At 43.9% G+C, this 16728-nt stretch overlaps 1 non-coding gene across 1 annotated transcript; it reads right to left on the reverse strand.

Annotated features, from left to right (window-relative positions):
• Nucleotides 1-15682: 15682 nt before the first annotated feature.
• On the reverse strand, nucleotides 15683-15754 carry TRNAA-UGC (transfer RNA alanine (anticodon UGC)). Its single transcript has one exon. It is a non-coding gene; the product is annotated as a tRNA-Ala (tRNA).
• Nucleotides 15755-16728: the final 974 nt, after the last annotated feature.

The raw sequence follows: 16728 nt of genomic DNA on the forward strand, positions 1-16728 counted from the left end.
CAACCGGACCTGAATTTCTGATGTTGGTGCAGGAATTTCTTACCCAGTCCCCTACATGGTACAAAAGATGTGTGAACATTGGGAGTTGGTGGTCTTTCCAGTGTTGCAGTGTGGCTCTTATTCACCAGCGATGTCTATTTGGTCCTTGCGGCCCTTCCTTCACATAATGCACATGACGGCAATAGATAGGTGGCAGGTGGGAGGGTGTAGCATCCTACATGATCAGTATCCAAGTGACAGATTTATTACACTCAAGGATGCTATAGTGACCTTAAATCGTGGCCCAGAGCAACTCCTACAGTTCGCGAATACAGCAGCCAAGGTGCGTGGGATTTAGCACTCATTCTCGGAAGTCCCAAAGAAGTTGTGCACACTGGTCACTTTGCTCGATATGGCTGGTGGATGTAACTCTGCGGGACACTCTGAGACGATATTGCATTGTGACCCAGTATGCACAGAGGCAATCCAGCTGAGAGGTGGAGCAGAGTGCGCCCAATCCTGTTTACTGTTTAAGGGCTCCCGTGAGCCTCCCTAGCTGACGAGCTAGTGATGCTGCACCTGCGCGCCCGGTTAGGCATCTAAGCCTGTGACTGTTCGTTGGGCAGCCTATTCAGCGGCCTCATTACCTATCTCTACTGATGAAGGATATTGATCCAGAAACACGAGTCGATGCTCGTGTCTAGAGTTGCCTGGAGATAACAATTACCTACTTACACCAAACCTGGTGAAATACTACCAAACCCTTTCTTTTCCATGTGCGAAGACAAACGAACTGCATGACCCAGTATGCACAGAGGCAATCCAGCTGAGAGGTGGAGCAGAGTGCGCCCCATCCTGTTTATTGCATTGTGCATGTTGCAGGTACAGGCTAGGTGGCAGGAGGCAGTGGGGGAAAGGTTTACAGACAGGAAGTGGGAAATAGTACATGCAGGGGTACAGACTACTAGAACAAATGCCATGTTCAAATTAATTCCCTACAAGGTTATCCACCAAGTACATCTTACTCCGGCCACATTACATGCCATTTACACACGAAGGGCATCTGTCTGTCCCCGATGTCTGGTTGATAATGCGGACTTCCAACATTTGTTGTGGGGATGCCCTCTACATACTACTTTGGCAGACAGTGGCTGACCAGCTGAACACAGCCATGGGTGGGATGGTCCTGCGGGATCCCAGACAATTGCTCTTAGGTTTACTCCCAGCGAGTATGAAGAAGGCTCTCGGCAGGAGGTTCCAGGTGTTGGGGTTAATCCTAGCCAAATGCAGGGTGGCCATTCACTAGCTGTCTCCAACCCTCCTGGGGTGCCAGAATAGGTAAAACCCATGGGTGAATGTACCGAAGCGGAGGAGAGCAGTACGTGTAAATGCTGGAGGGATAATAAATTAGTTGATGACTTACAGGCCTGGGCCACCATGTTCACCAATTTATTGGAACCCCTGGACACTCAGCCACCCTAGATTGGTTGGTCACATTGGCAGATGGTAATGTCGGTCTGTTAGAAGGTAGGAGAACTAGGATCTTGGACTGGCTGCTGGTCGCAGGTGCCTTAGGTGTGTGTGGACTTGTGCTGTCTGAAGATGAGTGGGGGGTCCTGATGGGTTGGTACATGATGCTTCGCCTATTCTCACACAGTTTCTGCTCAACGAAAGTCTATGCCTAATGCTACAATAGACTGCAGGCGGAGAATGGTGAGGTTTGGGGTGTTATGGATATGCAACTGTTTGCTTGTTCCAATAAGAAATATATGCTGCTAATGTGCTAATAAAGACTATATAAAAAAGAAGAAGAATAACAGAACAGATGTGATTGATTTCAAATAATAAAATATACGTCTATATTAGGTGTGCAGTATTTCAGCTTATGCCAGCCTTTGTAAGTAAACTTAAATGGGCTAGTGTGCATGGTGCATAGAGCCAATCAAGAAGGACACAGACAATATTTCGCCGGGGCTGACTGAGATGTCAAAGGTCTGAAAGACTAATTTAACCTTCGTTTTAACAATAATTAGACTTTGAAAAGATCATTGGAATCACAGTCTGCAATAGAAACCTCCCTTTCGTTAGAAAAAAACAGACAAAAAACACAGGATCCCTTCCATCCCTATTCTTTGTTTCATTCTCATGCTGGGCTGCCAGTGAAGATTCAAAAGATTGCACTGCTTATATATATTAGATATCACGTTCATGGGAAAAGGAAAAACATACATAAATGGACACCACAACTGGAACAGCCAACTCACTCTAATGAATATCAAACGATAATGATTCATGTGATGGTTGTGAGGGTCTTTGAAGGTAAACTAACCTTGACTAGTAATGTTTGGGTGAACATGCTGGATCAATGTTGGCCTTCCATGTGTCACTGAGATTGTTCTATAGTTCAGTCCATCATCTCTATGTGTTTTGAGACCATTCAGTTTGTCTACACTAGAATAAGACTCAATTTCTTATAATTTTCTTGTTCAACACTTCAACCTCATTTTGGATGGAATCCTAAAGTACTGTTCACAACAGCCAAAAGAAAGACCAATGCCCATCCACTTCTGTGGGAAACCAAAGCACTAACAGAGCCCTCCCCCAGTGGACTGGATAGAGATGTGTTTCTTAGGAAAACTCAGACTAGTGGCTCAAGCAACAGACTTTAATTAAGTGGTTGTACCCTGGAGAAGTCACTTTATGAGCATAAATAAATGTTACTATTGTCTGGGTGATCAGACGGGTACATTCTTCAAATTGTCCAGTTGTCTAGGATTGGTATGAGATTGCCTCTCATCCAAGACATACAATGCCAGAAAAATACAGTCACACTTTCCATTTTGTATTCAATTAAATTTTTCTTTTATTATAACTATTTTTAACTGTATGGGCACTCACTGTTTTGTATTTTTAAATCCTTGGTCATGAATAGCTAACTTGGGGGTCTGGGGATGAAGGACTGTTTGAATTTGGTAACTGAACTGTCATCTTTCTTTCCCGACAGATGCAATGTGCTCATGGAATTTGTAGCAAATATGTTCTGCACATTCAGTCCCCCCAGGATTTTTGACTTTTGACTACCCATTTGTTGGACTTTTACTGTGAGGGATTCTCACTGCCTTTGTCTCACTTACGGTATTTCCTGGCAATTGGATTGAGTATGAGAACCACCAGTGTATGCCTTTTAAGATAAGCTGTGGCACCACTGCTAGGTTGAGGGGATCAGGACTGGTTACAAATGAACCTGTATGTAAACGAGTGGGCTGACTACGCTTGAGAGACTACCATCTTTTGCAGCCGGTATCTGACATCAGGCAGCCTGTCACCGAAGAGACCCTTCAGAGATTGATATTGGACCGGGGTAGGCCTTATAGTGTGAGGGGGCCTTCATAGTGCATGTCTGTAGTGCTTACTGGGGGTCTGTGTTGCTTAGACTGTGCACACACTATAGGCAAAATCTGTCCTAAAGTACAGTTTTGCACAACTTGGGTCTACAGGGTCCAGGAAGGTACCAATCTGGGACAAAACATGGATCCCAAGTGGGAATTTGAAGCAGTCCTTTATATCCCTCGTATATAGCTTATTGCACTATAAGACATGTCATATTTTCTGGCTCAGCTTATAATCAGACTACTACTGAACCAAGGTAATTATTCTGCTTCTCAGTAGAGGGATCAATGGCTTCCCCAAACACGTGGGACATTTACAATGCTTGACCCAGTACCTGGTACAAGAAGATTTGGAGATGAAATCTGCATCTGATAATTAGCTGCATACCTTCTACCTAACGTGGAGCACACACAGGTGGGGCGTGCCTTTGACATTTTGGTGCAAAGGGATCAGACACTTGTTTTATCAAGGGCAGAGCTGAAGTTCTCAGGGGAGCTCTTCCCGCAGACAATCCGAAATTACAATACTTGATTGTCCCAAAATGCTGTGCAGGAGGGTTGGGACACGATTGGAGGGATGATGTGCCATCCTAGGATTAGCCTGGGCTGTCTGGCTCCTAGAACTTTCCACCCCATGCCTCTGCACAAAGTAGAGACAGTTGGAAAGACCCTTAACTTGTGAGCGACATTGGCTAAAGGATGCTCAGCTGGACTGAGAAGTCACCTAATGACCTTCAAGGATGTACTGAAGGCCTTTAACACCAACTGACCCACAAGTTTAGAATGGGTCTCTCCAGGGCCAGTGTTGCTATCTACCTTACACCCTCTGAGGGACATTTGGGGCAATGATCCTTCTGGGGCACCCTGGATGGTTCACTTGGAGACTTCAGTGGACTGGTCCTGGACTTCACAAACCCACCAGTGCCCTTCAATAAGCCAGGAGGCTCTGGGTGCTGGAAAGTTTTTTTTAATCTCTGGATCTGCAAGGGTTGCGCAAGATGCCCCTACCAGCAGGAAAAAGGCACCAGGAGCCAAGCAGAGACCGGTCTGGCAAAGAAAGCCCCAAAAAAACACAAGAAGATGATGGAAGGAGCGCTGAAACTTTTCAGACCCTCACCCCCAGTCACAGATCTGGGTTGAATCCATCATCATTCTTTAGCTCACTTCGCCACCTCAGACACAGCTATATGCAAATCAGTCTTGACCTTCTGCATCATGGGAACAGTCCAGTCCGAACTGCCAAGCCAGGTCTTCCCTGAACCGGAAACAAGCATCCTGGGACCGGTTTCTGGCATACAAACTTCAGCTGTGCGCCAATTGTAGACACCCTTGTGCCATTGGTGCGAGAGTGCCTGCACTGCAGGGATGAGGGTTCATCAATCAATGATGGCGTTTGGGTTTGCTCCTTCTATGAGTGCTGCAGGATGCCGCACATATAGACACAGCAAAAAACTAGGAAAATAAAATTATTTCTCCTCATTGCGCCACTCCCATGCCTCGCCTGGGGAGACATAGGGTTCTGATGCATTCCCAGGCTTATGACACTTTGTAAATCTGGGAATGTGTCAGGTTCCATGGATGTTGCGTTATGCATAATTACAAGGCCATGAAAAGTCATTCAGGGTGACTTGTACATATGAGCAGGCACACTGGGCTGCTGGTGCATCAAAAAAAGTGATGCACCGGCGGTGCAATAGGCTTGTAAATGAGCCTCAACTGCCCTGCAAAATGTGGCTTTAGAGGCTAAGAGGCCTGAAAGGGATGCTCCTCTTGGCTAGTGCCTAATACCAGGAGCAAAACAGCACCTCCCTTGTTGAAATCATGCCTACAGGGCCAGAGATATGGCCTGGTGCCCCAGGGGAATGTGGCGTAGAACACACTGCTTGGTGCTTCATTCCATGTCCTGAAATGACCAAACCCCTAGGGGTCGCTGAGTCACTCATTAAATATTCACCCATCCGGATAATGTGCACCCAAATATGCTCTGTGGGGGTGGGGGCTAAAATATGACAAATTTCTCTGTGATGCCCCAGGGAGGGGTAGGGGCACCACTTACAGTTCAAAAACGTGTTGTGGGGGATCTGCAACAGATGCAGCAGCTCCCCCAGGGATGTTTTGGGAACATTAACTCTAAGTTTCCCTGGCCTTATTTTTATTTTGTTTAGACTTCTTTTTATTAAACAAGTGTCAGCAGCAATATACATCTCCACACACACAACGGATAAAGTTCAAATGTTCCATTATCCAGCATGTAGATTCACAGATAGCTATTTGGCACAGTCAATATTATACATGGAAACTCCTGCCCTGTTACCGTCCACCTACCTTCCCCTCCCTTCCTAGTTATCGGGTGCCCCCAATCTCCCCTGTATACCTTAAAGTTTTGACCCCAGGATTATGTTTTCCTGATTTCAAGAACTCCTGGAGCTTGCACTCTTTTTTTACAGAGGTTCTGGAGTGCTGGTACCCTTCGTGGTTGGTCCTATGTCCACAATGTCAGCCTGATTGCAGTAGAAGAACAGACTCAAGGGCAATTGAATTTAAAAATATTTAATTGACAATACTGGTGATGAACAATGGTGATTCAGTATTACAGTGATGACCTGTGACTGTTTTATTAATGTAGTGCTACCCTGACAAAGCTAGTAGACATGCCTTGCTTATGATGAAGCATCTTATGTTGTAATACTGCATCTGGTATAGGGGGTGGTATGTGATTATGGGGTTCAGGAGCAACTAAGTGTGTAATACAATAGATAGATGTCACCAAAGTTATTTCCATCTACCCAGTGCACATATCTGTAATTTAATGTGTAGTATTTAGTAGCATGTATGTAATAAAAGTACTTTTCCTTTTTAAAAGAAAAATCGCTGACAGAAAAATGATTTCTCGTTTAGTGTTGTTATTGCATTGTTGTTGTGAAAAAGAGAATCCGATTACTAGACCAAACCACCTCCCTTGAGCAGGCCTTGGACTGCTCTGCTTCGCCACCCTGAGAGAGTCAAGTGCTACAATAGGATACTTGGGGCCCGATGTAGGTCACCAAATACCGGTCGGTAACGGCCGAATTCGGCCGTTACCGACCGGTATTTGGTGATGGAGATGTAGGGGCCAATATTTTGCACAATCGGTAAATTTACCGATTCTGTAAAATACCGAATCGGTAATTTTACCGATTCGGTAAATTCCAGATGTAGGTCGCACTGTTTACAGTGCTACAGGCCTTCAGAATTCGGTATTTTACCACCCAATCCAATTGGGTGGTGAAATACCGAATCCAGGTGTGCATGCACATGTGTGCATGCACACCTATGCCATGTGACCCACAGACATGCCCTTAGGGCATGTCTGTGTGCCACATGGCACACATGCCTGTATTTGGGGTGCTAGAGGGTGTCAAAGTGACACCCCCTGCACCCTTGCTGCAATCGGTATTTACCGAATCGGTAAATACCGATTCGGTAATGCCCATTGATTCCTATGGGCTTCAATGCCCATAGGAATCAATGGGCATTACCGAATCGGCATTTACAGAATCGATAAATACCGAATCTCAACGATTCGGTATTTACCGATTCTGAAATACCTACACCCCCCCCCCCCTCCATTTTACCACTTCTTAAATACCAAATCGGTATGATTCGGTATTTAAGAAGTGGTAAAATTAAATTACCTACATCGGGCCCCTGATTCCCAGTAAAAAGACAATTTTCCACGTATTACTTGTGGAGAACTCACATCTTCTCAAATAAACCCTCAATTTCCACAGACTTAATGAATGTTGTGTTTGTCTATATGTCACCTTTTCTTAATTCGTCTTACCCATCCATTCAAGAAATACCTAATCCTCTGCCACAAGTTGTGTTATCTGTTATGAATTTCCACCAACAACTGATCTCACACTTGGTTACACCAACGATGACCGGACGTTACCAAAAATTACAAATTTGCCCACAACAGCCCTTCTAGCTAAGCAAGAAAGTGACATCATAGTGCAGAAAATACATTACCACAATGGTTGGCCAAAGATAGGTAGTGTGCATCTTTTCCGCAATCTATGCTCCTTGAGTTCTAGTGAAATAACCTTCTCCAGAGTCCTGAGAGTTGAGAGCATCCTAATGCTTACTTTAGTAAATAACTCTACCCTTAGGCCCACATTATGAGTTTATCAGTGTACAGTGGGGTATTTTCCACACCTGGTAAATATCATTACTCCAGGGTGAGGTATTTAGCTCATGTGGCAAAAACCTACTATTCTGAGCATTTAAAAAGAAAATGGCACTTTGCATGGTTAGTAAGTTTTTAACACCAAATTATGCATGTTTTGTCTTTTTTCCAGGCCTTTACCTCCAGTAAATTCAGCAGGTTTGACCTGCTGGAATTCATCACGGGAAAATTGCAGGAGCGTGATAATTGTCAAATATCTCATTATTCTGATCCTTGCACAAACGTGTTTGCACAGAGATAAGAATTAAGCCCTTAAACCGTAAGGAGAGTCTGTGTGTAGTTGGTTTATAATTATGGTGTCTGTCTTGAATTTTCCACTCATTCTGTATTTTATTTTGGTCTTGTTTCCTGTGATGCAGAGTGAGAATCCTTTGGCTGAATTCGCCATATCAAATAAAATAAACCTTATTTTTCCTGGGATGTATTCCGCGTCAAAGGAGAGTCACCACCAGCATTTAACAGATCTTTTAAAAATAATCATGCATTAAGGTATGAGTCTATTGGGGGAGATACCGGGCACCACATTTTCTATAAGGTAAGAAAAGAAGCACTAAGAATGGGAAGGACGGATTGTTATTTTTGCTGACACCATCAGTGGTTAATAATATGAGAGCAAAACGGTACCTCAAAATTCAGACACCCCTGAAAATGTACCTAAATCAAAATCGTCCACATTTACTGGTTTGGAGACCATGTTAAACCTCAATTTCATGAGGCAACGTGTTCCCACTTTAAGGCACCTCCCCAAGCATCAAATTGGCATAGTCAAATAATTCATTAAATAATGGAATCCGCTCAATAACTGGGTTATAGATCAATGAAAAGTTAAAAAGGTTTCCTTAAAAAAATTCAAAATAAGCGGCACCGAATAATGCCTTGAAGGCTCTCAGATGCCGAGTTATACAAAGTATGCCAAAATCAGAAAATAATCCAAGTCTGAATGGGCATCAAAATCACGAAAGGAACAGACAGCATCCTTAGTAGAACAGGAAAGTTTACTAGCTCACCCCAAAATCAAGGGTTTTTATAGACATTCTTGCATATTAAAGCAACAGTTCTGCAGTTTTATCATGGTGGCAGCAAATGTATCCTTTCTGCAGGAGATCAGAGCAAAAAGAAAATTAACGTCATATTGTTTTAGTGCTTAGGCTCCAGCTCATTTATTAATAAATATTGAGCATAATTCATGCTAATATAATTCAGAAATGCTCAAAGAAAATATGAAACATTGACAATAAGACTTTCTTCAGATGAATGGGTCCGCTGAAGAACAGTAGATGTAGTTACAAGTAACTATTATACATTAGTACCATGGAAATTTCATTGTGAGTTGAAAGATACTGCAATGAAAACAATCTAGTATGACCTAAGCTTGACTGTGGGCTGCGGCACCTGTGGGGACAGAATATGCGTGGGGAAGGAAGAAGCACGAGTGAATGAGAGAAATGGCTTCCATCTTGTTCAAAATGACATCTGCACAGAAATGCGGCACAGCTAAAACACCTCATTAAATACACTTCGAAACATCATAGGAAAATTATATGAAAGGCAAATATACTATATGAGTCTGTAGATGTAAAATCATGTATAAAAATGCCTATTACACATTATTAATAATGCACAAAAATATAACTCCAAACTAATTCTACAATAGTTACATAGGGTAGAGCAAAAGCTGCAAGGATACCGCCATTACTGATAGGGGGATGGGTGCTGCTCATTCTGATCATGCCACTAAAGGGGTGTAGGGTTGAGTATAGTCATGATAAGTTTTCCAACACCGATTGTAGAGGGGTGAACTGGAGGAGGGAAGGTAACCTTCCTAATGTGCTAATAGAGCTTGGGTATGGAGAGCCTGAATTGAGAACAAAGGGGATGGACACAGTTGGGCAATTGCTTTGTGATGGGCCAGGTGCAGAGTTAGCGGTGGTCATCACTCCGTTGGTTGAATTAATAGGGATGCTATAGTAAGTAGAAATGCCTAATAGTAAATAAAAACACATACTTAAGAAAAAAATATTTATTAAGACAAAGTGCAAAGTCCTACCCTAACTCCTCGCAACAGGCCCACTCTTTGTCCCTAAACCCTTAAAAACGCACAGTACCTCTTCCCACCTGTCCTTCCCATCACAACTCCTGCAACATGCCCATCCCTCCCTACTCTCTTAAACACCCACTACTATCCTGTCCCCTAACTGTTCTTCCCACTCTCCCCTCTCTCAACAAGCCCACACCATCCCTAAAGAAACTGGGTCTCAATAGCCTTCAGCCTCTGTAAAATTACCGGTTGGCTCTCCTTTACTTCCTCCAGGCCTCGTAGTGCTTGCTGCAGGTTGGCCCTAGTGGTCTGGGGTGGTTCTTTGAGATCTTGACTGACTGGATTGGCGGCAATGGCGTAGCCAGGGTGCATCCAACATGCTGAACATGTTTGGCATATCACAGTTCAGAGACAAGTGCACAGGGTGGCACAGAGTTTGAATATACTATTTATATTTTTCCAGAACTCACAAAACTGTGTACTGAAGCTCTTGCAGATAGAATTCAGATGTATGTAACTCAACTGCACCAATGTGTAGGTTCACCAGACCCACGTAAGACATGCTTTTAGATATTCCTAGTTGTTGTTGGTTTACAGCATGCACCAGTGCAGGATTCTCTAGGGTCGACTTGATGGTGCAATGTATGTGCAATGAAAATGTAATAGCAGCTAATCTGAGAGTTAAAAAACCTCAGAGCTCATGTTTGTAAACCTATTAAGTGCTGAAAAGTGTGTGTTACCCTTTAGTGGATTTCTTTAGAGAGCAATATCATGTCGCTGGTTTAACTGATCTTTTGTTTAAGACATATCCATACTTGTTACTGACAAATATTGACTCATCTGGGCCTATTCACATGTCGGTTTTTGGTCAAGTATATATTCACTACCACACCTAGTGTAACTCTTCACTTTTTTGCTATACACTATTTCCAAGTATAAATTAGCACCTAAGTGTAAAATGACATACTTCTACCCTCAGTTCACAGGGTAGAGACATGTAAGACAGAATTTATAAGTTTAAAGTTCCTACTTGTAATGTTGCGCATGTAGGGCAGGATCTCTGTCACCATAGTGATCACATGAAATAATAAAGTCAGAAGACCAAAAGCGATTTTGGAACTGGATGAATAGTTACTTCAGATCTAGCCAGCGATCAACAACCACAAATATTTCGCCTATAGCATGGGAAAACCACATAGAAGCCCTCTATGTGGAGACCTCTAGTGATAATCGCATAAACCCTAATATAAGGGAGATTAACAACGCATTATAGACAACGGAGCAACAAAATGTCTTGCATGACCAAAAAGAAATAACATCTGACGAAATGATGCACCTCATCAAAAAATGCGAACTTGAGGGGTGCCTGGCCCTAATGGTATCCAGCCTATGGTGTTTAAAGGGATGGCATGGAAATGGGCAGTAATCATGGCACCTTTCTGTTGGGAGTATAGGTTGGTAAGAAGCATCCCTGAGCCATGGAGGGGATCCCTTCTTGTCCCAATACACAAAAAAACTGAAGATTCGCACCGGAAAACTGTCAAATGATTGCTCTCCTAGACGTAGATGGGAAGTGCTACACCAGTACACTGCTATAAGAAATGGTGGCTTGGGCAGAAGCGTGTAAACAAATCCCCAATACACAAACAGGCATCCAAACGGGGTCACATATCAAAGACAATTTAATTTGATATGCACGTCCCACTTGATTGAGACAACGATTGCAAAAACAGGTAGGGCCCTGTTTTTGGCATACATTAACTTTCAAACCGCCTTCAATAGTGTGTCCCGCCAGAGATTGTGGATGAAATTTAAAAAACGGGGTATGGATAACACCCTTTTAAAAGCATTGGCTGCTTTATACTTGGAATCCTGGGTCAAGATTAGAGTCTCTTCTGCTTGGTCTACTACCACAAAAAATACAAACCAACAAAGGTTTGAAGCAAGGATGCATACTGGCCCCAATGCTTTTTAATCTGTACCTGGCAGACTTACCAGACTGTCTGGCTGAAGCCTGAGCCTTCCCTCCCAAACTAACTGGAAGCAAAATCCAATCGCTCCAATATGCGGACGATACAATCTTGCTCGACCAAACTCCGATTACAGCGGCTACTAACTGCATTGTCGTTATACTGCAGAGTCAACAAGCTAAAAACAAGTACAGTAAAAACAAAAGCTTTGATAATTTCCAGACAAATAAAGAGGAGAGGTTCATGGCACATTGATGGTAAACCTATCGAGATAGTCAGAGCATACAAGCATTTAGGAGTGTGGATTAATCACAAAGGCTGGCAGTCCGCTCATATCACTGCAATGCAAAAAACAGCACAATCATTAGAGGGGGCTTTCTGTAGAGCAAGGAAAGCCATAAGTTCACCAGATCTCACTCCTTTAATCTGCGTAATGGGGGCAACATGTCTACCATTTGTAGCCCATAGTGCATTAGCCTTCAAAGCCAAAATGACAACATGGCTGGACAGAGCTAAGTCAGCTTGTTTCCGTAGAGTATTTTTTCTTCAGACTTCCGCCTCTCATGCACAAATCCATAAGGAATTCAAGCTGTCATCACAAAAGTGGATCCTAAAAGCCAGATTCATAGCAACTGTCTAAAAGCCAAACAAGCTTGGTATAAAACACTAAAGAAACACATCTGGACAGTGATAAATAGCAGAGGGTCAACTTGGTGTGAATTTTTAGCACACTGCGTTGAAGTATTGGAAGCCCAGGAAATATGCTCTTCCTGTATAACGGCATCTGCAGCGGCAAGACTCTTAACAAAACCAGCAAATATAGTGTTGGCTGACAGTGACGCACAAAATGATAAATCTGAGTTATGGAAGCTGGGCAACATAACTTTACAACAATGGGACCTTGCCATATTACCTGTCCTCTCCTTTAAAACCAATAATGAAGGGCCAACTAATGCGACTACAGTTCGGCTTGATATCACTATTGGCTTATAAATATGGATGAGGGTACAAAGAGACTGCAGCCATGCTGTGTCGAGCATGTGGGGGTGAAGAGGAATCTCTAAATCACATAGTGTGTATCTGTGAGAAAGTACGCTTTCTGAGACTATACTGACTTCGCCCTATCTGGTGTATCTTAAATATACAGACATGTCAAGCTGCCCTGGTAGAGTGTATGAAAGGTGAATCCTTGCAGCTGGTGGCATGCTTTATGAAATACCTGTCTGCAGTTCAAACCGTCCAGGATTCCGATAATCACACGGAACTATACCCTATAATGTAGTGCCAATTGTTTTAAATTCCCATGTTTGTATAGTAAAGAATAACAGTATGATAAACCCTTATATATATTTTTTATAACATTGGAAACTATGCTCTTTATACTGATTTTAACATGGTCTGATTGCTATGATTTTAATTAATTGTGCAATGAAAATTATCTATCTATCTATCTATCTATCTATCCATCTATCTATCTATCTATCTATCTATCTATCTATCTATCTATCTATCTATCTATCTATCTATCTATCTATCTATCTATCTATCTATCTATCTATCTATCTATCTATCTATCTATCTATCTATCGATCTATCTATCTATCTATCTATCTATCTATCTATCTATCTATCTATCTATCTATCTATCTATCTATCTATATCACCATAGTGGTGCTCTCCCGTTGGGGTGTATGGGGAAAATAATAACGTTTACTAACTAAAAATACATTAAAGATAGTTTAATGCAAAATATAAATGTAAAATAATTGAAAATAATTATTCTAAACTACAACTAAGAAAATTAAATGCTACAGCACTTTAACTCTTCAAAGAAAATGTTTATTTAATAATTTAAGTATAATTTACGTTGTAAATATTATTTTTATAGAAAATTAAAAAATACCACCCTAACTAGCATTTTTATTTTAAGTAATTCATTAAATTTCATTAATGGTGTAAGGTATTTGTGGTTTCATAAACATTTTAAAATAATTCGTTGTAAGGTAGTTAACTATTAGTTTAAAAAGTATATTTATTCTTATTTTTTTATTATAAAAATATTATCAATATTTAATAGATTAAGTCATTTATTTATCTTAACATTACTTCCTATGTCGTATTATGCAGATTCCCTATTTCCTTTATCTTCTATGGGAATGTGTTGCAGTACCTGTGAGTGGCCTGGTGTCGTGCTTGACTTACTCAAAGCAGGGTTGGAGTACATTTACACCAGTTTTGTAACTTTTAGGACTGTAGTAACTTTGGAGGTGCAATTTGCGAATAGTAATGGCCTTACTCTTTTGTCACTGGATGTTTGTATGAGCAAGTGCCTCTTTAAGCCTTCCCTTACATTCCATAAAGTTATAAAGAAAAAGATTTTCACCTTTTAGCTACCACTACGCCAGTAGTCTACATTTAGGCTAAGGGTCTGATTCAGAGTTTGGCGTACGGGATATTCCATCACAAAAGTGACAGATATCCGGTCCGCCATATTCTAGTGCATTATGGCTTATGAAGCTTGTAATGCTGCGTACGTGATATCCTTTATGTTTGTGATAGAGTATACCATTTGCTAAACTGTATATCAAACTCCAGATGCTATACTTCCATGTGCAGATGATCGCGTACTGTGGTAAGGCAAAAGCCCTGCTCTGATGAATGTATTGCTGGTGATATATCTAGTACCTGAGGAGATGTCCTCTGTGTGCTAGAGTACATTGTACCTTTACCCATTGCCCTGTTCAATATTGGATAGAAATGTCGACCCCTTCATATTTGTATGGTATCCAAAATCAACATGGATGAGGAAAACGAAGATGCAATGAATTTCAATGGATATTGTGTCCATGCTTTAAGTCACAGTTTTTTTTGGGTAGGGCGTGATAGAAAGTGCCACCTTTCCTCCGGAGATCTGGAGGATGCAAGTCAGTGCAGTGCAGGTGCAGTTATATGCACTGTTGGGTCAGCGCCAAAGTATTGTCTAGTAGCTTGTTGCAAGTGGTTTGAATGCTTTTTTATGTTTAGGCATTTGTAAAGAGAGACAACGGATTTTTGTATAGCACCGATGCCAGAGACCCTACAATGGAAAGGAGGTGATGGCCCTGAAGTCAGTCTTACTTTGTACACCAGCTGGAAATTTTGATTTGATTTGATTTGATTGATTTGATTTATCTATTTGTAGAGCGCGCGAATGCCCGAAGGCGTCTTGGCGCTGAGATAGACCATTGGCTCTTGAGGATGTTAATTAGAGCTATGCGGAGAAAAGCCAGGTTTTAACTTCCTTTCTAAAGGATTTCAATGATGGGCTGATTTTTATGGCCAGGGGCAGCTGATTCCAGGTTCTTGCTGCATGTACAAGGAAACTTCTTCCGCCCCAGGTCCCTTATGTCCTCGTCCCATTCATTAACATATTGGCGATAACCATCTCCCGACAGAAAAAAAGAGCAGAGGCATGCTGAGACCCTAATACTGCCCCTCCCACCGGGAGTACATAAGCAGTACTTACCCAGCATCCCGTCTGTTCTTTTTTTCCTGTCTGTCGACAGAATGGACGTGGTGTGCTGTTCTGCTGCTCCTGCTGGGCTGGAGTGGTGTTCCTTTCTTCCTCCCCCTGCCCGGCTGCATGGCTTTGCGGGCGAGGGGGTTTCCTGGTCTGTCTCCCGGGCTGCCAGGTTTGCTAGGGGTCATAACGGTGTTGGGCGGAGTGCTGCTTGGCCTGCGGGCCCTTTGCGGCTGGTGAAGCATCTGGGTGCTTCTGGGTCTGGGGCTCGTCTCCTGCAGCTGGGCGTGTTGGGAGACGTGCCGCCTCGCCTGTGTGCTGTGCCTTCCTGCTGTTGGGGTGGGGGACTTGCTGCTGGTGGTGTCTGGCCCCGGGTGAGTCCCGCATAGTGGACAAAGTTCCTCCTTGAGATACGTTCATACTGGTGATATGTGTGGTGTTCGGCAGGGTCATCTCCCTGCTGGACCAACTCAGCCTTTCGACATTGGGAGACGCATCGTGGCTCTGTGCTTCGCCTTCCTGTCTGTTTTCCTTTCAGGTTGACCTTCTGTCATTTCCTGGATGGGCTGCGGCTGCTCCTGGGGATGCCAGGGTTTGAACCTGGGACCTCATGCTTGCAAGGCACGCGCTCTTCCGCTGAGCTACATCCCATCCGGAGCACTCACGGCTTCCCCGTAGGTCTGGGGCTGTGTAGGTGGTTTGCTCTTCACGGCGCATGTTCGTTTCGGGGTTGGGTGCCCTCGGTGAGCTCCTTCGGTGCAGTGTCGAAGGCTTGCACCTTTAACCACAGGCTACGCTGTTTTCTTGGTACCGCGCTGCTGGACTGCTTCAGTGGTGTTGGGGTCCGTGGCCCCTTGCTCCGCCTTCTTCCCGGCTGCTGTGTGTCTGAATCCATCTTCTGCTGCAGGGGTTTGTGCCTGCAGCACTGTGGCTCTTCTTCTGACTGCTGCCTCTGCGTATGTTGGGAGTGGAGGTAGTCTAGCAGCTAGTGCGGTCGCCCGCACAGCTGGAGTTCGAGTCTCGGCTATGGCGCCCTACTTGCTGTGTTTCTGACCCTCTGCTCCTCTCAATTGCTTCCCGGCCACCTCTCTCCGGCTGGGCTGGGGGGGTGCCAAGTGCCCGGTGATGTGTGGCTCGGTCCTGGTTCCTGGCCCACTGGCGCCTCATTTTTGTGTGAGGTGCCGGTCTGCCCGCTCATGTTCCATTTTCGGTGGGTTGGCCGATGGCCATGTTGGGTGGCAGTGACTCCTGGAGTTGCCAGGGTTTGTGCCTGGGGCCTCCTGCTTGTGCTGCGTGCATTCTGGCACTGATTTCCTTCCGCGCTTCTGCCCTCGTGTGTTGGTCTGTGGGACTGGGGTTTCTTGCCTGTTTGGGCTGTTCCTCATCCTTGGCTCCTGCCCTCCTGGAGGGTGGCTGGGCTGCTGTGCTGGTTTGTGCGGTGCTGCCGGTGTTTTGTTTCACCCTGTGTGCTGTCTTTTTGGGCTTGTCTCTCCTGCGGGGTCCTGGTCGCCAGTCTGGCTATCTGCCTCGGCAGCCTTCTGCTCCCTGGCTGCCTCGGGCTGCCCGGGCTGGCGCGGCACATCCGCTGCCACTTGCAGCGGGATGTTGCCGGCTTGTCCCCCTGG

This window comes from Lissotriton helveticus, chromosome 7, assembly GCF_964261635.1.
Source record: "Lissotriton helveticus chromosome 7, aLisHel1.1, whole genome shotgun sequence".
NCBI classification, from domain to species: Eukaryota; Metazoa; Chordata; class Amphibia; order Caudata; family Salamandridae; genus Lissotriton; species Lissotriton helveticus.